Source organism: Schistocerca gregaria, chromosome 4 (assembly GCF_023897955.1).
Source record: "Schistocerca gregaria isolate iqSchGreg1 chromosome 4, iqSchGreg1.2, whole genome shotgun sequence".
Taxonomy (NCBI): Eukaryota; Metazoa; Arthropoda; class Insecta; order Orthoptera; family Acrididae; genus Schistocerca; species Schistocerca gregaria.
Window position 1 is genome coordinate 336,554,502 of NC_064923.1, and position 26,417 is coordinate 336,580,918.

Here is a 26,417-nt window from a genome sequence, read left to right on the forward strand (position 1 = left end):
GAAAAACCTCCCTTCGAATTCACGCCTTAAAAAAAAAAAAAGTCTCTTCTGGTTGATTAATCATTCACCCAGAATACAACACTCAAGTCTTGCCTTTAATAAGTCCTCAAACTGAACTCTGAGAGGGTAACATCACTGCAAGTGATCGCTGGCGGAAAGAAAGCACAGATTAAAATAAGACATGTGACAGAGCCTATTTATAAAATTTTCACCAATGAAGGGTCACCTCTTAAGAGTAATGAAGTTGAGTGAAATAAGTTAAATGGATTACTTGTAATTAATATAGTTTATTTTGATCAAGTGGAATATACAATACAATCTTAAGTCAATGATACTTATAAAAAGTAAAATTTGCAGTAAGAATGGTAAAAACAAGAAAAAACTACATTGAAACTAAAAATCGTGGAATCTTAACTATCCACGAAATGTTCAGGGAGTCATGAACTTAGGTGTGCAACACCTTAACCTAATTATTAACCAAAATTCTTCACAAAGAAGACCGATTTATCAAACCAGTCAATTGATTGTAATTATTTTAATTACAATCACATTAGTATGGGTGATACCCCATTATTTAAGAGCCGTTGAACCTAATAACAAGGTACACTGCTAGCGGATGTGCAGGTAGTGTCCCAGTAGGTCTGTGTAGCTCAAAAATTCAATACAGGGAACTATTGAATACTAAATCTGAAATAACACAAATTCTAGTTAATACAAATGCAATTCAAGTTGCGAGTGATAAAAAGACTGCACTGGTGTCAAATTGCGACACCAGTCCAAGGCTACAGACCAGTATCTTGGCCATCGAAACTCGGAGCTCTCGGATCGATATACAACTCTCCGCCCTCTCTACAACCACACAATCTCGCTTCAGAACACCTAGTCCTAGAGGGAAGAGTCTGTCACAACTACCAGCCTGACACCCCAAGATTTCTCTTCCCAGCGCAAATCGCTGGGAGAAAACTGCTAAAATTCTTCAATAGAGCCCACTGTGTATACCTTGTCCGAAGACTTTCCCACTGATTTTTGTCTCACCGCTCATTGGGAAAACCAAAAACCAGGGACGGCTGCTGGAGCTCTCATAATACAAAAGGTTCTCACTCTGTGGAAGCACAACATGGCGAAGTCGCCTACCTCAGTGCCTAAAAAGGGAGAGCAACTTCGTCAACCTGCGAACACTTCAGGTGCTCAACGGAACTTCCTGTACTTCAAAGGGCACACTCCCTCCTGCCGACAGACAAGAACGGGCAAAACGTCACAGGCAACCTGTTGCGTACTTATAATTTCGCGTCCTTTGATAAGCTTTAGGGAAAGAACCCTGTGTTTCGAAGTGACCACCCAGCATGGTGCCGATCGCCTGAGCTGTTTCGCACAAGAGAAAATGTTGTATTTGGCTTCAACTGTCACTACGAGTGTCCATTCTCCCAGCACAGTGAAGAAAAGAGACATTTTCATACAGAGTAAATACTGAATAGAACCATGTGACAGGCCACTGAAATTACAATGTTAGTCAATTCTCAAAATAGGACAATGATCTACATTTTATAGAGTGTGGAATCGTGTAACGTATCACTCAGACCTACGAAGGCACTGTGGCGTTCGCTGTGTTATTCAGTGGTTTGGTATTTAACTAATTTGTAAATGAAAATAATAATCTTATTTTATTACAATGACTAATTACTAAATAATTTTTCTCTCGGCTAAAGAATTGGTCAAGTTGCCAAAGAACTCCAATTTAACGTTGTGTTAAAGTGTTGTCTGTAAGTTGTGTAAGCGTCACTAAATCACAGTCCATACAACGGATTCTATACAACTATTGATTATGATGGAAATAGTTATCTTCAGCAAAATGATCATTAAAACCACCGAATATCAGCCGCGCACAACACTGACGTATGTTACCTGAAACAATATTCTTCGCAACTCGTGCGTAATTAATTTCTGCTCCATAATTCAGCTAGAAAAGTTTGCTATAAGGATCCTGCTATGAGTACTGTTTTTAAATGAGTTCGGGACCACCGGTGCACATTTATTTTTACACATTTGTATGTCTGCAGAGTTGTGTAATTTGAATTTGCCTCTGAGATAATTGTTAAGATGGCAGCAGACAATTGATGGAAATTTTCTATTGTTAGAGCAAATAGGATAAGAATTTGTAATGTTTATTAAACTTCACTTTCGTATTGCGCACTATTTAGACTTCATCAAGCAAACATTTCATTTTTTTCTAAGGAAAACTTAGACAAAAACGCGATACAAATCGATATCATCAACGGCTGTGCTCCTTGCGCCGGAAAGAAATAATTAATACAGATAATACTTACTGAGAGAGGAATTAAAGTTACAAATAATTATTCACTCATATTTATAATAATGATGAACTCTATTCTCAAGTAATAATTAACCAATAATTACAATTTCTTAACAGACATCAGTTTGATATGCGTCCGCAACCTACAGAAGCCAACCAACAAAAGGTAAAAAAAACAGAGGAAGACAAACGCAGATCATAAAAGGAATTTACAACTATCACTGTCTTGTCTTTGATGAGACACATCGATATGTCCAATTACATCATAAAATATTACATAAATAATTAATATTTATCATCGTATTCACTGTTTTTTTCATATGTTGGATAGATAATGTTTATAACTGTTAGAGGCGTAATTTCCTCTCGTCTCACTGTAGCTAAAATTTATCTCGTGGATGTTACAGCACCTTGAGATAATGTTCACATCTCAGCTGCCTGATTCATTGTACATTTCATCATAATTTTACTTTTTTCTTATACATCGGTAAGTCTTTGTTTAATAACGGTTTCTGAGCAGTAGGTTTTAGTCCCCCTTTTGTTTGTCATGTGCTACATAAATATCGTGAGCTTTATGACATACGTTATCTATGAGTAATAGTGCAGCAACTTGAATATTAAATAATTGCCGTATTGGCTAAGTGAATAAATGTAACGAGGTCAGGTAAAACCAGACTGCAACATGGATTGTGCGCGAACTGTTTCATACAGGATAATTTGCCGTAGCAAAAAGAGAAATGAGTGGCTATGAGCTGAATATTAGCGGGTTTAGTGACACTGAATGGAAAGGAAGTGGTCATTTCTTGACCGAAGGAGGGAACGCCATGTTATTTTCAGGGAGAAGTGACCAAACTAAAAATTGTATTGCAACAGTCAATCCTCGGAATCTGAACAGCTGTGGTATAGTTTACGAATCCGTTAATGACAGATCTCTTTCTTTAAATGTATTCTTCTCAAAGTAAACTTAACACCATTTAGATCTAGGCCCCTACTAGGCCCCTACCATTTAAGCATCTAATGAGGAAATAGAGAAGTTTTATAAGCAGCTGGAACAAGTGAGTAATAAGATCGCTCAAAGAGGGCAGTCAGTAATTTCAAAGCTAAAACTGGAGACAATACCCGAGACAAAAACTGAAAATCTGTGGTTACGCAGTATGGTCTAGATGAGAAAACTGAACGGGGCAGGTACTTACTGGATTCCTGTGCCAGTAACGAGGTGACCACCTGTAACTCTCTGTTCTAACATCAGCTGGTGATAGATTTAGAAGCCACATCGCCTGCTGGATAGAGCGGAGACGTTAGAAGACTTCGGTCTTTGACTGAAGTCCTGACTGTGCAAGTGACCAATGTACCTATCCACAAAAATGCGGATTTAACTCAAATGTAGGAAGAGAAGCGGAGAAAGGTAGCTAGGACTCATACGCTAAGAAGCTTTACTGAGATATGGTGAACTTGTAAAATCAACTCTCCACATCATTAATCTTTATAAGGAACCGCGAGTATCATGGGCATGGGCCCGTATGAAGGACGTTGTTTCCCTGTCGCTTTCGACGTACGCACGACTGCAAAGTGCAGAACATCGTGGGATATCACAATGCACAATACAACTAATTGAAGAGAGAAGCAATCTGAAGAAAATTCGTATCCACACTACTCGGGATCAAGACAGATATAAGAACATGTGATGAGAAATTCAAGGAGCTGCAGGAAGTACATATCACATTTGATTGACGATACCAGTGATGAGATAGAACAACATCATAATCACAGCCGAATACGTGATCTATTCAAGAAACGCAATAGCATCGTAGGTGAATTTGGTATTCGTGCTTGCGTGGTAGATGACGAGAATGGCTATCTTGTCAGAGACAAGGAAGACATTGTTGCGAGTTGGAAACACAACTGTGAAAAGTTGTAGTCTGGATTCAACAACGGTTTGGACAATCAAGCAGTTGAACAACTTGCACTGGAACCTAGAATCTTGCTCAAGAAAATAGAGTACTCACTTCAACATCTGAAGAACTGAAACTCTCTTCGTCTAGGCGGTATGTCTTAGGAGACACTCAAGGAAATGGGGCAAATAGAGGTTGTGCTTCTTTCTTTGCGTAAGAGAATGTGGGAAACTTGGGTGTGACGGCAGGAGTGGCCAAGCGGTTCTAGGCGCTTCAGTCTACAACCGCGCGACCGCTACGGTAGCAGGTTCGAATGCTGCCTCGGGCATGGATGTTTGTGATGTCCTTAGGTTAGTAAGGTTTACGTAGTTCTACGTTCTAGGGGACTGATGACCTTAGATGTTAAGTCCCATAGTGCTCAGAGCCATTTGAACCACTTGAAATTTGAGTGTAGCCGGAAGACTGGTCAATGTCTCTGATCCTAAACAAGAAAGGGGCAATCAGGAACTGCACCATCTACTGAGCAGTAGCTGTTATATCACATGCAGGTTTTGTTTGATGGAAAGGAACTCGTGAACAGATCTTCAACATACGAGAAAGTTGAGAAGTCGTGAGAGATCTGTGTTCCTGATCTCATCTTACTTCTTTGACTACAAGACAACCATTGGCTGTGTTATGTGGTGAATGTTGTGGCAAGTGCTTGCAGAGTTCGGTATCCCAACACTCTTGATAGCATTGATCACAAGTCTCCACGATAATCGCCTCGCAGCTATGAAGAAAACCTTATGAATGTCTGACTTCTTCATACATATCTGCGTGTTCAGAAAGTGTTGTTCCCTTTACCACCAATTGTGCGACAGATTTTCAGAATACATCTTTAGTAATGTCCTTGATGGGTGGAAGGAATTCATCGCAATTGGTGGGAAAATTATTAACAACCCCCGTTTGCTGCGACACTTTGCTATTAGCCAACAGCTAAGTTGAGCTTGCTGAACTACTAAGAAACGTATGGGTTAGATAACAATCTCAGTAAGTCCAGACCCTCGATAATTGATAGAAGAGCACATACCCAACTCACAGATCGATAGGAGGAATTGGAAATCATGTATTTTTTCATCCACCTTCAGTCAAGTATCTGCGACACATGGAGCTGTGAAGATGAGATAAGAAGTCGGATCGCGCTAGGGCGCGTGGCTATGAGGAAGCTCAGAAAGATCTGGCAGAGCAGGGAGATAATAAACAGCATACGGATCGGCTTTTTGAAACACTCGTGTTTCCCGTCTTCTCAATGGCTGCGAAACACGTCCGTAGATAATGAGCGCATTGATGCTTTTGAGCTTTGGTGGTGGCTCAAGATGCTGGGTATAAAGTGGACCGAGATAAGAACACATGTGTCCATTATCGAGAAGTTCGTCTCCAGGTGCCTTTCTTCTCGTGTCAGTAAAAAAGTAAGTTATTGGATAGAACAAATCAAGTTCTCCATTCAACTTCTTTGGAAGGCTCTAAGGACAGTTATTAACCATTTTAAAGGGAAACGCTTGGTTCATGGGGGTCACGACACTCAGGTATGAGCACAACTCTGATGATGAAAACAAGTAAAATTTTAAGTCTAAAGTCCAGCTAGCAATATGTTCAACAGAGTGCTAATGTTAATATCACTAGCGAGCGTATGGTGTGGAACAGTGTTGGCCCAGAGAATTAAATTATCTCAGTTCTCATATGAAATATTTGAAAGAAAGTGATGCAAACAGAAGAGAGAACACTGCTATCTTGTTAAATATACCACACTGCTTAGTTCCTGTCAGTAGTCTATTGAATGAAAGACTCAACATTTTAAATGAAAAGCTTTGCAGTGCGATTGTAAACCAAATTGGTGTTTTATGGAAACCATTAATTCGAAAACTTTTAAATAAATTGGTATTTAAAATTAAAGATTACAGTAATAATATATAAAATGGAAAACCGTATGTTAATATTTCAGCTCCTATCGGTATCTGCTTTTATTCCCTCGAACTGTACCACAGTTTTTAACGTCAATGCCCATAATCAGATGCGCTCGGGAAAGTGAATACGTACGGTATAAGTTCTATGTATTTAGCCCATTATTCTCCATACATGACAGGAAACTGTTTCTCAATAGACGTATTGATTACCTACGGCTTTCTTCTCGGTATAATGACTATTGATAAAATCAGTGTACTCTCATTAGGTAAAGTACATCGGTGAGGTGTTCCACCTTGTCTATGCATGTGCTGCCACTCCATAGGTTGCAGGTTAGTGAAAATGGCGTCACCACAGATGAACGCACTATGTGGCTTACTTGGTGAACTTCGGATTTTTCTCTGTTTCTGTAAAATATTTAGTTGTGCTCCAGTTTACATTAACAGTGAGAACTCTCGAGTGGTAGTGAGTAAGAAAGCTAAATTTTACAGTTTATCTGTAACCCTGGTGCTCCTTTTCTTTGTCCTTTATGACATAACGGTAAGGTTGACAAACAGAAAGAAATATTCAACTAGTTTAGTGTTGTTCTGTGACTTATGCACCTTTATATTTGCCACAAGCGCTGCTTTGATATTAATTCTGTGTAGCTGTACATTGAAGCAACGAGACGTTGACACATTTTGCTTAAGACTTGCTTCGATGACCACGTACATGAACCACATCAAGCACACAGAGTTATTCCATTTGGGATCTTCTTACAAATGTGCAACGGCCACGCTGAGCGTGTATTTGGCTGTTGTAATAGGTTCCAGTTTCTTTCTTACATGGGAGTCATTTTATTTCTTGCGAGTAATGCGTGTACTTTATACTCAGGCTTTGACAAACATGATTACGATACAGTTTCTTGTCTTCAACTTGCTCATAAGAAGGTGGTTTGGGCAAGTGAATAAGCAGTTACTGCAGGTGTTCGGTATCCGTACAGAAGATGCCCTTACTATCAAGATTACAGAAGCACTACGCTCTTGCTCAGTAAATAAAAATTCGCAACGTGGTAGCTGTTTATTCGTCAGCTATGTCCACCTACCTACAGCAAAGCCTGAGGATGAAACACCTTTAAATGAACCACTGAAGAATGTGTCAAATCGACATGAACTTATACTTACACGGAAAACTTGCGTGCTGCTGAAAATGATACGTAAAAATTACTGCCTTCTTCATCAAATAGCAACATCTGTAAACAATGCCTATGGTGTGCAAAACCTAACAGAAATTTCCAGTTATTTTGTATGTATTGTAATGAATATGTACTTCTTTATAATCTATTTGTTTGGCATAGATAATACTCTGCAAGGCCCACAGAAAACACACACATTACTTAGTTTGTTACTATGGACTGGCCTGATGGTTCTTCGCTTGGTGATCTTAGCCTACAGCAGCGAGATGGTCGTTCAGGAAGCTAGACGCACACAGCGGCTTGTGACCAAACTTCAGATGTTACCAGTGCCAGCTAGCAGTGGCTGCCAGGAAGAGCTGCAGCTGTTTGAGGAACAGCTGGGACGCAGTCCACTACACTACAGCGCCGCTGGGTTCCTCACGCTAGATTTGTCGTTGCTGAAGAGCTTCGTGGCAGCTGTGACGACCTATTTGGTCATTCTCGTCCAGTTACAAATCCCTGATACAAATAAGGAGTAAGGAGTGTTACAATATTACTGGTTCCATTTCTGAAGGAGTCAGATAAGAAGTCATCGAGTTATAACAATTAGCAGTCATAGACCTCTTTTGAAAGACTTTCATATATATTTCTATGAAGTTACATTTTTCATAGTTTGAGCCTAAAACTATAGCCGGCAATATTAAACTTGGCGGCACGAGTGTGAGTCCTATTACTGTTGACTGAAATAAATGTTGATACTTGACAGTGTTTGAAAATACATATAAGTGGTTATCATGTATTGTGCATGGCATGACCATTACCATTTCCAGTCATAACCTGTTGCTTGTTTTAGTGTATCATCAATCAGGAATGGCACTTTCTCGGTATATAAGAACTCACTAGTTATTTAGAGTGTGGATTATAAAGTCAATATTGTCACTCAACTGGATTATAGTATGCTTGTACTATCCATTAATTTTAGTAAGTGAAAGTATATAATTTGAAATTTATTAGAAATTCTGAATACTTTTTTAGAAAAGATGTGACTAGAATCACTGAACTCTGAAAAAGATTGGGATCTATAACACCATACTTCTGGTCAAATAATAAATATTCTCTGATCTGCAAATCATCTTGTTCCACGATTTGATATTTCATAAAACATAAATGTCTTTAGGTAATCCATATTCGCAGCATTCCTAATAAATAGATTCACTATACATGGCAAATGTGCAATGTTGTCTTCTTCTATGTGTTGTAAAGCTTCTGAAAACAATGAATCATGTCATATGGAGGGGAAAGTACTCTTCACGAATGAAATAATTGATGGAAAGTAACAAGTTACCTATAGTAAGTAATGATGTTGTAATTACAGTTTATTGCTGCAGTAGTACGTAAAGTTTCTTAACAGATACTAACGTCACGATGCGTGCGCGCTCGCACGCGCACCTGTGTGTGTGTGTGTGTGTGTGTGTGTGTGTGTGTGTGTGTGTGTGTGTGTGTGTGTGTGTGTGAGAGAGAGAGTGAGAGAGAAAGAGAGAGAGAGAGAGAGAGAGAGAGATGGATATCGTTAATCATAAGGCGCAGTGGGGACATTAGCTGTTAAAATATCAGATCTACTAGTTGTAAAGTACCGCTGCCTACCTTAGGATAAAGATTCAGTTTTTTGTCTTCTTAAAGAACAGCTATTTTCCAAAACTGTATTGAGGCTACTGTAGTGAAAAATAGCATAAGCATCATGAAAGGACTCTGTTACTTTCATTACTTCTTGATGCTCTTGATAAATACGAATGTACATCTAGACTAGAACTCTTGCTCAGACCAGGTGTCTTATAATGATGAAAAAAATTAATTCAGGGTTTAAGTATGTAAAGACTTGAGCACCTAGTTGAATTTTTCGCGCATGTTGTGATGTGTGTTTCAATTACTGTTAGAGCCGTCCTCGCAGCAAACACATAACAAATTCTGCACAAAAAATAGATGGTTTTCTCGACTTCTTAAGGAGTCTTAGTGAAAATATAGTACCAAAGTAAGTAATAAGGAACAGCGAGAACATTGAATAACGAACAATGATACCTTTATAAAAAAATCTCAATGCAGCAAACAGTTTAGATTTACTTTTGAATTTATTTTTTGTTGTTGAAGTTTAAAATTTACTGCGTATCTAACTGAGTTTTATTGAAAGGTGATTATTGTTTATATCTAAATATGTTCTGACAACATCATGACACTATTGCTCCCACTGATTTTAATTTTATATCTATTGATGATGCCAGTCATAACGCGTAGATGACGATTTAAACAGGTTTAACTGTTCACGAATTATTCTACGAGAGTTGTGGTGTGATGTGACATTCATTCTTTTAACTGGGAAAAGGCTATGCAACTGTTTCCTACTACTGATGTCACTACTATACTCAATGTGAGATATTATTTTCACTATGCCGTATCTCTTAAGGAAATCTTTAACGACCATTAATAAATGGAATTGTCCACCTCCATGAACAATGGGCCCTGCTAAAGTGGGATGGCCTGTGTGCCTCAATGAAACAGACTGCTGTACTGTAAAGAGCTTAACAATGTAGGGTATCTGTGAAAAGATCAGACTAGCTTGTCATTTCTGAAGAGGGGCACCAGCCTTTTTATTCGTTCTTTGAATGATTGGATGATATGATATAGCCTTGCATCATTAGTCAATGTGGCCTTGCTATGTTGGTACTGCAAACACCTGAAAACACACAGAAACCACAGGCTTCATTCCTCCCAAGGGCATACAGCATGGGATAGTTTCTCGGTGAAATAAAATATTCTGCAGACAGTACAGTAGGCCCCGCCCCCACCCCCTCCCCATTTGATTCTCTGGTCAGGGACTACTCAGGAACTTGTTATCATTAAGAAACAAAAAACTGAAAGTCTTTTGGTCTGGGAGTGTAAATCTGGATCCTTTAATGGAATAGGTAGACTGGAGAATTTAAAAAGGGAAAAGGATAGGTTGAAGTTTATGTATTTGAGAGGAGTACCTTCGCGTTGTTATAAAGTTAACATGTAGATTCGCACAGTCTACAGTGCAGAAGTAATTTTTTTGTTCGTTAGTTTTGGATGGCTGCTGACTGGTTACTAGAGCTCCGTCAATTGCCAGCCTCCATTGGTGAAGCACTAGAAAGTTACATATCTAGTTTTCTGTTTATTTTCACTGTTTAATTCTCAAGTCAGTTAGATGGATTGGGTGTGTACGTGCTCTATGCAGACACAGGAGGAGTTGGCAGCAGTTCATCAACAGACGAAGATGCTTATGGCCACCGTAAACCATCCAAGGACTGCAGCTTCGTGGTGAGGTCACAGTAGAGTATCGATCTTCACTGCAGAGTGAGTGGTAGTTTCTTAAATGATTGCTTTGCTTAGGTGGAAAATCATTGTAGAAGCTAGACATCTGGCACCGTCATTCTCTCTGCGAATGGACAGTTGGTCGTTCCTTGTACATTAGTTTACTATAGTCAAGATAACATACGACGAAGATACCTTATAGCTAGCAGGATTGTTGCCAGCTTTCAACAGCATGGCACTAACGGCTGCATGCACAGAAAATAGACATCCACAGACCTGTGACAATACTGAGGCATTGCCATAGAGACGTGTACAGAACTGTGTTGCTTTATTGGCTGAGATAGGATCGCAAAGCTGCCGCACCCAGTCCTCTGAAAATGTCAGGGGTTAACTTACGCCGACTAAACAATATTTTAAATAAATGGTTGCAACTCCATCGAAAGCGACATTAAGTACTATCCTTCATTTACTGGTGGCGACTAGTTTTGGATACTACTTCCATTTTTCAAACCACCTGTCCTCGTGATAAATTACAATGTATTCGAATACACGTTCTTGGAAATACCCAAAAAACTAGAAGAGCAATCCAGATATCTGAATATGTAATAAACTATACCGAACAGTATGCAGAGAAGTCAACTATTACTACCGGGGACACCAAAGTTAGGCACGTTATGCACCCCTTTAAGGAAACAACATCCAGAGCTGGAAAGAATTCCAATGTGTGCCTGCTGGGGCACGTCATCCGGGATGTGGATGAGGCATTCTTGCAGTAACCAAGAGTGCAGGATGAAGCAGTCTGCAAGTTGTTGCTCATGTTGGGAACACCGAAGCCTGTCAATTGTGTTCTGAGGCCATCCTGAGTTTCTATGGATGGCCCGCAGAAGTAGTGAAAAAACCTGGCCTCATTCTCAGGGTGTAAGCAGAGCTCTCAAGTTGCAGCCTCATACACAGAATCAGTTGGGGTCCTTCGGTTTGTAGCCGATTGGGCGGTCTCAACCAGAGGCTCATTTGATTCTTTGACGGTCATGGCTGCAGATTAACGGATCTGCGCTTTGAGGTCACAAAGGAAACAGCTACTCGAGTAGCAAAGTACTTGTGGAGTGCGTATAGGTGTTTCTTTAGGCCAGGCATTAGTTTCAGGTTCTATGATAAACGGTCCACGGTCGACAGGCAGAGAGCGAAATCAGATGACGTACAAAGTAGAGACACTTCTACTGTCCAACTTTAACAGTAAATTGTCGAAGTAGTGACGTTCCTGGACTTATTGCCCTCCAGGAAAGTTGTCACTGTTTAATTATTCTCGGAACTGGGAAGTGGCTAATACCAATAGAAAAATGCTCTGAAATATTTAGCGAGGCGTGGAACGTAAGTCAAAAATACAGATTAGATGCCATAAGAAGGGAGGGGGGGGGGGGGGGGGGGGGGGAGCGCTCACTGCTGTCGACAAAAATCAACATTTGTATCCATTGAGTTTGAAACTGAGTCTGATCGTGGAGTTATCTGTGTACAAGTAGCAGGCCTAGGTGAACTCAATTATCGGACGTTTTCACCAGCCAAATGATTTCACGATGACTATTGTATAATCATTCTAGGAATTTCTACACACTGTATGGCAGAAACACTCATATGAAACATCATCAGTTGGAGGCGCCTTTAATCTACTGAATATAGACTGTGACATCTGTGAATTCGCTGCAGGTGGTAAGGATAGAGAGCGTTTGAAGTACTTTGAACACGTTTATTGAATATTGCCTTGAAAACTAGTTAAACAATTCATATACGGCGGAGATATTTCAGACCTTGTAGCTACAAACAGAACTGACTTTATCCACAGTGTCAGTAAGCAGACAGGGATTGGTGATCATTATGTCATCATAGTGACATTGGTTACTAAAGTTAATAAACTTGTCAAAAAGCCTATGTTAAGAAAAGCAGGTAACCACCTGTTAACATCCCATTAAGACAAGCATGAACATCATGTAGTTCCAATATGACAGATGCAGAGAAATTATGGGCAAAGTTTAAACCGACTTAAAAAACGCCCTGGAGAGGTATGTGCCAAGTGACTGTATTAAGAATGGAAAAGACTGTACGTAGTTTAATCATTAAATTCGGAAAATACTAAGGAAACAAAGACTGTTGCTCTTTCAGCTTAAAAAACAACGCGCAAATGTTGACAGAAAATTCTCGTCGTACGTAAAATTACTGTTTGTCAAAAGCATCTATCCAGTCACTCGTCAACCAGTATGGGGTGGCAATAGAAGACAGTAAAAGGAAAATTTAAGTTTTTAATTTCACAATTAAGAAACCAATCTCGCAGGAGGAGCGTCCAATCTTACTGTTTGACTGTCACACAGACTTACGCATGGAGGATTCAGAAAAAAGCATTCCTGGCGTCAGGAAGCAACAGAAAGGATTGAAAACAAACCGCTACGTCCAGTTGGAATTCCTGTTTTGTTTTGTAGTGAGTACTCGTGGCACTGGCTTCTTAGTTAGCCGGTCTTTATTGCGAATCTCTTGCCCTGCACGAAATCCCAATCGAATGGTAAAAATCAATGTGATTCTTGTATATCAGAGACATAAAAGAATGGATCTAGGTAACTGGAGACTAGTGTCCTTAATATCCGTTTGCATGAGAATTCTGAATACATTCTTACTCTAAATATAGTAAATTTCCTTGAGACGAAAAAACTTCTGTCGATAATCAGCACGGATTTATACAGCATCGCGTGGCCGAAAAGTAGCTTGCCCTTTCTTCACGTGATATCCTACAGACCACGGATGGAGGGCAACAGACAGATTCCATGAAAGATTTCGTGAAAGCATGGACATAGCCGCAAGCATACAGATCATGTTCCCAGATACGTGACTAACTCAAAGATTTCTTAAGGGATACAAGCGAATACGTTGCCCTGTGTGCCAAGTGTTTGTTACAGACAAGGGTATCATCAGAGTGCCCCATCGAAGAATAATAGGGCCGCTTGATTTCAAAACCAATTACCTTGGAAACTCAGATCGGATTGCAACGAAAGGTATTTTTATTCTGAAATCTGTAATAACTTTGTACATATAGGTCGAAAAGCTGTTAACAGATGGCCCTGTGCAGTGTCCAGCTCATACAGTATCAGCGTGCGTAAGTCTTCCTTTCCAAGGCGTCTCTGCTATCACGCCACAATCGTTTCTGAATGTCCATCATTGTCAGAGCGCAGATGGTACAAGCGGCCAATGAAATTTGCTATCACATCTTGTAGTGTCTCCGTGGAAACTGGTTCAGACTGTACTACCCCACCACCTATACCTTTAGGTAATTAACCTCTATCGGTAAGTAGATGCTCCATGAAGACTGTAAACTACCATCTGCTATGAAGAGGATCTTTTACTAAGGCTCACTTATGACCCTACCGACTTCAAAAAGATGGTGAAATAGTGATATTGTAACTTAATTCTGTGACCGAGTGAGATACGTATGTAATGAAAGTCAAAGTTACCGTAAGATCTGTTGTTTACTACAAATACTCAGACAAAACAAATGCAGCCTTTGCACGTAACTATAAAACGATCATGTTTAGTAACCTCCTACTTACTGACAAAATATCACAAGATCATGAAACATTTACTAGTAACTAAGGTTGACGGACATCCAAGACACGGAATCGGTAAGTAGGTTACTACATTATTAACACATTGATCTTTTTCCGCGATGTGACGATGGCAATTGCCAAAATTTGAGTTCGTAAACTTATGTATGTCGAAGGGCTTCTTCCACCCATTCATTAACACTTTGATTTTTACCGAATACGTTGCGACGTATACACACCCAAGCCGATTGTAGATCTTCCCATTCTCTTTATCGACGTCGTCGTCTCGTCCGTCAGTCTTGCTGTCAGCGGCCACTGTGGATTTTGCCTGCGATTTCCGAAAAGCAACCTAACAAAAACTTACATCATGCTTCAGATGGAGCTGCAAAATGAAATGAATTGTTCTTACACCGAATTCAGCAAGGAAAATTCTAGACGTGGACGAAGTACCATCTTAACTCCTCCTGTCCTCCCTCGTAATATTCGTCCCTTCTTCGAGAGCCAGTCCTAACCTCTGATGCATGAGCCGTAATTAAATCGCAAGACTCAGTTCCCCTGTGCGTCCTCACAGTTCTCAGTAATTTTCCAAACCTATTACGCCATATTGGCGCCCATTGGCCTACAGCTAAAGAGAGGAATGTGTTTTCGCTCTATCCTGTCGTTATCTCAAAGGAACGCGTTGACGTTTTTTTTCCTGCAACCCTGCAAAGATTCCTATTTGCTATATGTATGTGAGGGCGCAGCTACAGGAATTTTCGGGACGAGAAAGGTGCATTCTCAGACGTACAGAATTCTCACATCTTGCCTGCTGTCCTCTGCCGAGGACATAAAGCTATAAAAACCTGTAGCATTTACAGAGCCTGTGTAACGGCCCCCGATGTATTGCTTTCCTTTTGACAGACCGGCACCATCTTCTCTACATTCCCCACCAGAGATTGACTGTTGTCCGCCTTTCAGGTCATTTACTGTATTTTACAACGCAAAAAAACGAGTTACAAACGTCGGAGCAGCAGTCATCTCACGCAGAATTCCAACGACGGCGTTACCTGCTCTCAGTATTGCGTCGCCTAGCGACGGGCGTCCGCTCATCGTGTCCAGTCTTCGCCGAACTCTGTCCAGTCTGGCGTCGGCGTCACCTTTAGAGCCTGCGTTAAGTAGATGGTGCCCATTGGCCCGCTTCGATCTGTCGCTTGTCTGTGAAATTGCCAACACAGCTAACGTGATTCTGAAAAAAAAACAACAACATAGAAATACTTCGTGCATTGGCAATCACTAGTAACATCTTTAATTAAAATAAAGCGATTCGGTATTTGCAACTCAAATTAATTAAATCTACATATCACTTTATATAACTTGCATCTCAAATATCGAAAATATCAAAGTTGAGGAAAGCGGCGATTCCTCTGTCTTTCACTACATCCTATCTGCATTTGAAATTTTGCAAGATCTGTGACAGACTTCAACGTGTTACAGACAGGAAAATTTGAGTATCCCTACACGGTGGGCACATAGAAACAAAAATGACTTCAAGTATTGGGAGAAGATACATTGCCAACCTATAAACGGAAACATAATATTTTCATGTACACTCATATGAAAGGGAGTCACTCTCATTCAAAAATATGTGCGTCTGATCTGCAGAAGGCACCTTTGTATCTTGAAAGCATATATAATTCAGTTTTAGGACGGCGACAACTACAAGAATTTAAACATTAAGAAAAGAATATCGGTCCAGCTGCCTTCAGTGGGAAACTTCCACATTTAATATGGGAAAGAGTATTTCTTGTCAAAATATTATCAGCTCGATCTTCCCTATCAATATGGTGATACTCTCTTGATGTTGGACTACAAAGTAACCAAGGCTTCACATAAGATAAACACCCACCCACCCACCCACCCAACCACACACACACACACACACACACACACACACACACACACACACACACACACACACACACACACACACACACGCATGAATCTCATTTCCATAGAAACGCTTTTACAATTAAATTTGAAAGAATGAGAAAAGGAATCAATTACACAATGACTAAACAATATGAATTAAATCATGAAAATATTTTTATAAAAGTAAACATCACACGTGAACTCACAATTGCATAGTGGTTTACAAAGAGATTCAAAAAGTAATAGGGATCCCCACTTTTACAACAGTTCAAACATATTTAACAATTAGAAAATCACATAGCGATAAACTTGCAAGTAAATAACACAGTGTAACATTAAGAAACAATTGAGTTACATAGAGTTAAAGCAAATCCCCCCATGAACCATGGCCCTTGCCGTTAGTGAGAAGACTTGCGTGCCTCAGCGATACAGATGGCCGTACCGTAGGTGCAACCACAACGGAGAGGTATCTGTTGAGAGGCCAGACAAACGAGTGGTTCCTGAAGAGGGGCCGCAGCGTTTTCAGTAGTTTTAGCGGCCACAGTCTGGATGATTGACTGATCTGGCCTTGTAACAATAACCAAAATAGCCTTGCTGTGCTGGTACTGCGAACGATTCAAAGAAAGTGGAAACTACAGCCGTAATGTTTCCCGAGGGCATGCAGCTTAACTGTATGCTTAAATGATAATGGCGTCCTCTTGGGTAAAATACTCTGGAGGTAAAATAGTCCCCCATTCGGATCTCCGGGTGGGGACTACTGATGGGGCGTCGTTATCAGGAGAAAGAAAACTGGCGTTCTACGGGTCGGAGCGTGGAATGTCAGATCCCTTAATCGGGCAGGTAAGTTACAAAATTTAAAAAGGGAAATGGATAGGTTAAAGCTAGATATAGTGGGAATTAGTGAAGTTCGGTGGCAGGAGGAACAAGATTTCTGGTCGGGGGAATACAGGGTTATAAATACAAAATCAAATAGGGGTAAAGCAGGAGTAGGTTTAATAATGAATAAAAAAAGTAGGAGTACGGGTAAGCTACTACTAACAGCATAGTGAACGCATTATTGTGGCCAAGATAGACACGAAGCCCATGCATGCTACAGTAGTACAAGTGTATATGCCAACTAGCTCTGCAGATGTTGAAGAAATTGATGAAGTGTATGATCAGATAAAAGAAATTATTCCGTTAGTGAAGGGAGATGAAAATTTAATAGTCATGGGTGACTGAAATTCGAGAGTAGGAAGCGGAGAGAAGGAAACATAGTAGGTGAATATGGACTGGGGGTAAGAAATGAAAGAGGGAGCCGTCTGGTAGAATTTTGCACAGAGCATAACTTAATCACAGCTAACACTTGGTTCAAGAATCATAAAAGAAGGTTGTATACATGGAAGAATCCTGGAGATACTAGAAGGTATCAGAATGTGGTATACACCACTTCTAGCAAACACGCGCTCCAGTACGCGGCCGCCAAATGCATCGCTGGCCGCACTTCTCCGGGCGGCTCGCGGCTACCATCGCTGGCCGCCTTCGCGCGCGCGCGTTTGTCACCACACAGCACACAGCAAACGTTGCGACTGGTTTTCCCTGGAAAACAGCGACCCCAGCTGACGGCTCCGTTAACTGGCAAGCCTTATATAAACCCGGCCGCCGCCGCAAACGACAGTTCTCATGGGGAAGTGCAGTACGCCGCGTTTCAGCTGCTTGTGGGTGACTCGCCGAACCCCTCGAGGCTACCTGGCTGCTCGGAGGAAATCTGGCGACTTCACTGGGAGACACTGAACTTCACTGCACTTGGGAATAATTACGGGACGTGCACCCCACCATGCCCGTTTGCACATTGGTATAACCAAACTTTAATGATGCATTACCTCTGAGTTTAAGCCTGGGTAGACGCTTGGCTAACCTAATTGTTGAAAAGTGATTTGTGATTTAATAAATTAGACTGAAGAGGTTATTGTATTATTCCTGGTTATAACACAGATAGATTATATAATGGTAAGACAGAGATTTAGGAACCAAGTATTAAATTGTAAGACATTTCCAGGGACAGATGTGGACTCTGACCACAATCTGTTGGTTATGAACTGTAGATTGAAGGTGAAGAAACTGCAAAAAAGGTGGAAATTAAGGTGATGGGACCTGGATAAACTGACTAAACCAGAGGTTGTACAGAGTTTCAGGGACAGCGTAAGGGAACAATTGACAGGAATGTGGGAAAGAAATACAGTAGAAGAAGAAAGTGTAGCTCTGAGGAATGAAGTAGTGATAGCAGCAGAGGATCTAGTAGGTACAAAGACGAGGGCTAGTAGAAATCCTTCGGTAACAGAAGAAATATTGAGCTTAATTGATAAAAGGAGAAAACAAAAATGCAGTAAATGAAGCAGGCAAAATGGAATACAAACGTCTCAAAAATTAGATCGACAAAATTTAGGGTGTGCAAAATGGCTAAGCAGGGATGGCTAGAGGACAAATGTAAGGATGTAGACACTTATCTCACTAGGGGCAAGATAGATACTGCCTGCAGGAAAATTAAAGAGACCTTTGGAGAAAAGAGAAACCACTTGTATGAATATCAAGAGCTCAGATGGAAACCAAGTTCTTAGCGAAGAAGGGGAAGCAGAAAGGTGGAAGGAGTATATAGAGGTTCTATACAAGGGCGATGTACTTGAGGACAATATTATGGAAATGGAAGAGGAGGTAGATGTAGATGAAATGGGAGATACGATACTGCGTGAAGAGCTTGACAGAGCACTCAAACACCTGAGCTGAAACAAGGCCACGGGGGTAGACAATATTCCATTAGAACTACTAACGGCCTTGGGAGAGCCAGTCCTGACAAAAGTCTACCATTTGGTGAGCAAGACGTATGAGACAGGCGAAATACCCTCAGACTTAAAGAAGAATATAATAATTCCAATCCCAAAGAAAGCAGCTGTTGACAGATGTGAAAAATAGCGAAATATCAGTTTAATAAGTCACAGCTACAACATACTAACGCGAATTCTGTACAGACGAAAGGATAAAACTGGTAGAAGCCGACCACGGGGAATTTTGGATTCCGTGACATGTTGGAACATGCGATACAATGCTGACTTTACGAACTATGACAAACTGCTTATTTGCTTCTGTCTCGGGTTCTTCGGCCGACGTTCGTGTGATGATTTTGCTGACGTTTCGCCAGCACGAGTGGCTGGCATTGTCAAAGCTTCACCCTCCATTGCCGGAGGGTGAAGCTTTGACAATGCCAGCCACTCGTGCTGGCGAAACGTCAGCAAAATCATCACACGAACGTCGGCCGAAGAACCCGAGACAGAAGCAAATAAGCAGTTTGTCAACAAGTGGCCACGAAAGTCTTAACAATTTTGTATTTACGAACTATCTTAGAAGAAAGATTAAGGAAAGGCAAACCTACATTTCTAGCATTTTTAGACTTACAGAAAGCGTTTGACAATGTTGACTGGAACACTCTCTTTCAAAATCTAAAGGTGGCAGGGGTAAAATACAGGAAGCGAAAGACTATTTGCGTACATAACTAATGATGAAGTATTGAATAGAACTGGGGAGAAAAGGAGTTTGTGGCACAACTTGACAAGAAGAAGGGACCGGTTGGTTGGACATGTTCTGAGGCATCAGGGACTCACAAATTTAGCATTGGAGGGCAGCGTGGGGGGTAAACATCGTAGAGGGAGACCAAGAGATGAATACACTAAGCAGATTCTGAAGGTTGTAGGTTGCAGTATGTACTGGGAGATGAAGAAGCTTGCACGGGATAGAGTAGCATGGACAGCTGCATCAAACCAGTCTCAGGACTGAAGACCACAACAACAACAACAACTTAAAGCAAATATGTTACTTAGACATGAAAGTTAAACCTGATAAAGAAATCCATAACAGTCTTGCTGAGGAAGAAAGAACATTCCCCAAATATACTTTGGTCCTTGCTCCTTGGCGAGGAGAAACTCGTACCATTGTAGTCGTCTTGCATCGCATCTTATACATTAGTGACGCTGGCGTGGGCATACTCAAGGCTCATTAATCAGGAGTATTTTCCTCAGTGACGTTACATTAAATTATGTACACGTCTTTTTCGTCGACTGTACTGTAGGACTCCGCTCTGGGCTCCTTGTGTTGATGGCGTTGCTTTTACGCCATTCATCAAGAAGCTCAACGTACTGTTGCGTCCAGCACGTAGTGGTGAAGAGCTTATTTAAATGGTGCAGGGAAAAAGCTGTGGATGGGTTAACAGAATATTCTCCTTGATCCTGTAGTTCATGGTATTGCACAAAGGATCGGGTTAACATTGATTTCGGAGTAAGGATTAGTTCAGCCCCATTTGATGTGGTGCCAGCTTGTGTCATTAATTTCCGCTGCCTTTTACAGAGTCGTCCGAACTCTGTCATCGGTGAATGTTGCACCTCCTACCCCGCCATCAGCGTCTGCCCTGTGGATGAGTCGCAGCCCCACCTCCTTCCCCCACCCCACATCACCCCTCGCTGTTTTCTGGCGGTGATGAAGCAGGGCAGCGCGGCGCCGGTGCTTATTTCCCGCCTTTGTGGTCTTGTCCTGTAGGAAGCGAGTCAGCCATAATCTAATTTCGCTATCATAGCCGCTAGCCATCTTACTGTGGCTTCCTCCCTGTCTCGTTTCGTTCCTGTCTCGTGAGCATTAGTGAGACCTGCTCACCAGTCCCGCGTCACCTGCTGGGCCATCTGCACGTTACTTCCATCTAAACATTAGATTCTTACAAACACTTTGCACATGCACAGTAAATGAGAAATCAGCCTGATTAAACCTTAATCAAAAGTATTCGTGAGGAATTATTTATGAATTTGCCAGTCGACATGGGTCCAGAAAACATCGTTCCTGTGAAACCCAACTAGCTCTTTATTCGCATTAAGTGTTGAGCTCTATTGGCAACCGATTTCAGATCGATTCTTCATTTCTGGATTTCCGAAAGGCTTTTGAAGTGTATTACACAATGGAATATCGTCTCAGTTATGTGACTGGATTTGTGATTTCCCGTCAGAGAGGTTACAGTTCATTGTAACTGACGGAAAGTCATCGAATAAAACGGATGCAATATCTGGTGTTCCCCTAGGTAGTGTTATGGGCCCTTTGCTGTTCCTTACCTATATAAACGATTCGCGAGACAATCTGAGCAGCCGTCGTAGGATGTTTGCAGATTACTCTGTTGTTTATCGACTAATAGAGTCATCAGAAGATCAAAGCAAATTGAAAAACGATTTACAAAAAGAAAACTGAATGGTGCGAAAATTGGCAGTTGACCCTAAATAACGAAAAGTGCTCAAACGAATTCATTAAATTTCTGTTACACGGTAAATCAGTCTAATCTAAAAGCCGTAACTTCAACTAAATATCTAGGTATTACAATTACGAACAACTTAAATTGGAAGGCACACATAGAAAATGTTGTAGGGAAGGCTAACCAAAGACTGCGTTTTATTCATATGACACTTAGAAAATGCAACAGATCTACTAAGGAGACTGCCTACACTACGCTTGTAGGTCCTCTTTTAGAATACTGCTGCGCAGTGTGGGATCCATACCAGATATGGATGACGGAGTACATCGAAAAAGTTCAAAAATATGGTACAGAGTGACACAGAAATGACGCAGGTTCGGGCTGGACATCATTGAAAGAAAGACGCTTTTCGTTGCGACGGAATCTTCTCACGAGATTCCAGTCATCAACTTTCTCCTCCGAATGAGAAAATGTTTTGTTTACACCGACCTACATAGGGAGAAATGATCACCATGATAAAAGAAGGGAAATCAGAGATCGTACGGAAAGATTTAGGTGTTCGTTCTTTAAGCGCGCTATACTTGATTGAAATAACAGTGAATTGTGAAGGTGGTTCCATGAACCCTCTGCCAGGAACTAAAATCTGATTTGCAGAGTATCCATGTAGATGTAGATGTAGATTTGTACAATGGCACTATATCCCTCTATATTTTGTTTCTCTTCATAAAAAATAAATTAGCTGGCTCAATGGCCTAAAGTCATTCCAAGAGGTTCAGAAAATTTTTAATTTTTTAATTATTTCTAAGAACAGGAATATATTACAGGTTGGACATTTAATCCTTTATGGTAAGTGATGTATACACTAGAACGTGCTGTGGTAGTGGTTCAAATGGGTCTGAGCACTATGCGACTTAACTTCGGAGGTCATCAATCGCCTATAACTCAGAACTAATTAAACTTAACTAACCTAAGGACATCACACACATCCATGCCCGAGGAAGGTATCTAACCTGCGGCCGTAGCGGTCGCTGGGCTCCAGACTGTAGCGCCTAGAACCACACGGCCCCTCCGACCGGCACTATGGTAGTGTTTGCTGGTATTGTCTAAGATGCTTTCATAACCCTATGCAACTCTAAAGCAATACAATTTATTACAGCTTTAGACAGGAAGTTGAATCAACTGATTCCTCCCAAGCATGCTTTTCTAAAAACATCGATTTATCATCTACTCCACCTAATTACCTGTCGATTGGCTCTTCGTACGGTACCTTCCTGGAATTATTCCTCACGTGCTCCTGTGTTACTGGGTGTCGAGATTGCCGTACAAAAACTCACAACAAAGAAAACAGACACACAAACAAACCAGTCCCTATCCCTGAATTATTCAAATATAGCGAGGAAAAAAACGTTATTATAATTGTAAACATTTTGTTGTTGTTGCTGTGGTCTTCAGTTCTGAGACTGGTTTCGTTCAACTCTCCATGCTACTCTATCCCGTGCAAGCTTCTTCATCTCCCAGTACTTACTGTAATCTACATCCTTCTGAATCTGCTTAGTGTATTGATCTCTTGGTCTCCCTCTACGATTTTTACCTACCACGCTGCCCTCCAATGCTAAATTTGTGATCCCTTGATGCCTGAGAACATGTCCTACCAACCGGTCCCTTCTTCTTGTCAACCTGCGCCACAAACTCCTCTTCTCCACAATTCTATACAATACCTCCCCGTTAGTTACGTGATCTACCGATCCAATCTTCAGCAGTAATCTGTAGCACCACATTTCATAAACTTCTATTCTCTTCTAGTCCAAACTATTTAGCGTCCATGTTTCACTTCCATACATGGCTACACTCCATACAAATACTTTCAGAAACGACTTTCTGACACTTAAATCTATACTCGATGTTAACAAATTTCTCTTCTTCGGAAATGCTTTCCTCGCCATTGACAGTCTACATTTTATATCCTCTCTACTTCGAACATCATCAGTTTATTTTGCTCCCCAAATAGCAAAACTCATTTACTACTTTAAGTGTCGCATTTCCTAATCTAAATCCCTCAGCATCACCCGACTTCATTCGACTACATTCCATTATCCTCGGTTTGCTTTTGTTTATGTTCATCTTATATCCTCCTTTCAAGACACTGTCCATTCCGTTCAAGTGCTCTTCCAAGTCTTTTTCTGTCTCTGACAGAATTACAATGTCATCGGCGACCTCAAAGTTTTCATTTCTTCTCCATGGATTTTAATTCCTACTTCGAATTTTTCTTTTGTTTCCTTTATTGCTTGCTCAATATACAGATTCAATAACATCGATGAGAGGCTACAACCCTGTCTCACTCCCTTCCCAACCACTGCTTCCCCTTCATGCCCCTCGACTCTTATTACTGCCATCTGGTTCCTGTACAAACTGTAAATAGCCTTTCGCTCGCTGTATCTTACCCCTACCACATTTAGAATTTGAAAGGGAGTATTCCAGTCAATATTGTCAAAAGCTTTCTCTAAGTCTACAAATGCTATAACGAAGGTTTGCCTTTCCTTAATCTTTCTTCTAAGATAAGATCAGTATTGCCTCACGTATTCCAATATTTCTGCGGAATCCAAATTGATCTTTCCTCCATGGCGGCTACAACCAATTTTTCTATTCGTCTGTAAAGAATTCGCGTTAGAATTTTTGCAGCTGTGACTTATTAAGCTGATAGTTCGGTAATTTTCACATCTGTCAATGCATGCTTTCTTTGGGATTGGTATTATTATATTCTTCATGAAGTCTGCATGCACCACATGTCTTCTTCGCCTGTCTCATACATTTTGCTCACCAGATGGTAGAGTTTTTTCAGGACTGTCTGTCCCAAGGCCGTCAGTAGTTCTAATGGAATGTTGTCTATTCCGGGGTCCTTGTTCGACTCAGGTCTTTCAGTGCTTTGTCAAACTCTTCACGCAGTATCCTGTCTCCCATTTCATCTTCATCTACATCCTGTACCAATTCCATAATATTGTCCTCAAGTACATCGCGCTTGTATAGACTCTCTACATACTCTTTCCACCTTTCTGCTTTCCCTTCTTTGCTTAGAACTGGGTTTCCATCTGAGCTCTTCATATTCATACAAGTGGTTTTCTTTTCTCCAAAGGTCTCTTTAATTTTCCTGTATTCAGTATCTATCTTACCCCTAGTGTGATAAGCCACTACATGTATACGTTTGTCCTCTAGCCATCCCTGCTTAGCCATTTTGCACTTCCTGTCGATCTAATTTGTGAGACATTTGTATTCCTTTATGCCTGCTTCTTTTACTGCATTTTTATTTTTTCTCCTTTCATCAATTAAATTCAATAGTACTTCTGTTACCCAAGGATTCCTACTACCCCCCTTCTTTTTACCTACTTGATCCTCTGCTGCCTTCACTATTTCATCCCTCAGAGCTAACCATTCTTCTTCTACTGTATTTCTTTCCCCCGTTCGTGTCAGTTGTTCCCTTATGCTCACCCTGAAACTTTATACAACCTCTGGTTTAGTCAGTTTATCCAGGTCCCATCACCTTAAATTGCCACCTTTTTGAAGTTTCTTCAGTTTTAATCTACAGTTCATAACCAACAGATTGTGGTAAGAGTCCACATCTGCCCCTGGAAATGTCTTACAATTTATAACCTGGTTCCTATATCTTTGTCTTACCATTATATAATATATCTGATACCTTCTATTATCTCCAGGATTCTCCTATGTATACAACCTTCTTTTATGATTATTGAACCAAGTGTTAGCTGTGATTAAGCTATGCTCTGTGCAAAATTCTATCAGACGGCTTCCTCTTTCATTTTTTACCCACCAATCCATATTGACCTACTATGTTTCCTTCTCTCCCTTTTCCTATCGAATTCCCGTCACCCATGACTATTAAATTTTCGTCTCTCTTCACTACCTGAATAATTTCTTTTATCTCATCATACATTTCATCAATTTCTTCATCATCTGCAGAGCTAGTTGGCATATAAACTTGTACTACTGTAGTAGGCATGAGCATCGTGTCTATCTTGGCCACAATATTGTGTTCACTATGCTGTTTGTAGTAGCTTACCCGCATTCCTTTTTTTATTCATTATTAAACCTACTCCTGCATTACCCCTATTTGATTTTGTATTTATAACCCTGTATTCACCTGACCGAAAGTCTTGTTCCTTCTGCCACCGAACTTCACTAATTCCCACTATATCTATCTTCAACCCATCCATTTCTCTTTTTAAATTTTCTAACCTACCTGCCAGATTAAAGGATCTGACATTCCACACTCCGATCCGTAGAACGCCATTTTTCTTTTTTCTCTTGAATAGTCCCCGCCCGGAGATCGGAATGGGGGACTATTTTACCTCCGGAATATTATCCCCAAGAGGACATCATCATCATTTAACCATACAGTAAATCTGCATGCCTTCGGGAAACATTACAGCTGTAGTTTCCCCTTGCTTTCAGTCGTTCGCAGTGCCAGCACAGCAAGGCCGTTTTGGTTATTGTTACAAGGCCAGATCAGTCGATCATCCAGACTGTAGCCCCTGCAACTACTGATAAGGCTGCTGCCCCTCTTCAGGAGCCACACGTTTCTCTCGCCTTTCGACAGTTACCCCTCCGTTGTGGTTGCACCTACGGTACGACCATCTGTATCGCTGAGGCACGCAAGCCTCCCCACCAACGGCAAGGTCCATGGTTCAATGGGGGGGATTGTAAACATAAATTTAATATAGAGAAAATTTCTCTGTACGTCAGAACGTATCCTTTGTAAAGCTTTTTCCCTGGCACGTTGCGCTACTGTCATCTGATACATCATCTACGGATATTTCCTTTCCATGTTAGTCGTCTCATTAATCTTACGTCAACGGCGTCGTATTCACGTATCTAAGAAAAATAAATACAGTAAAAACATGCGTTGTCCTTTGTTGAAATTGGTATACGTGCAGTCATACACATAATTCTTTGCTGACGGACATCCAGCTTCTGTCGATGCATGTCATACAGCCTCTGCTTCTAGCTGACCTTGGCATTCCATATCTTTCAGTACCCA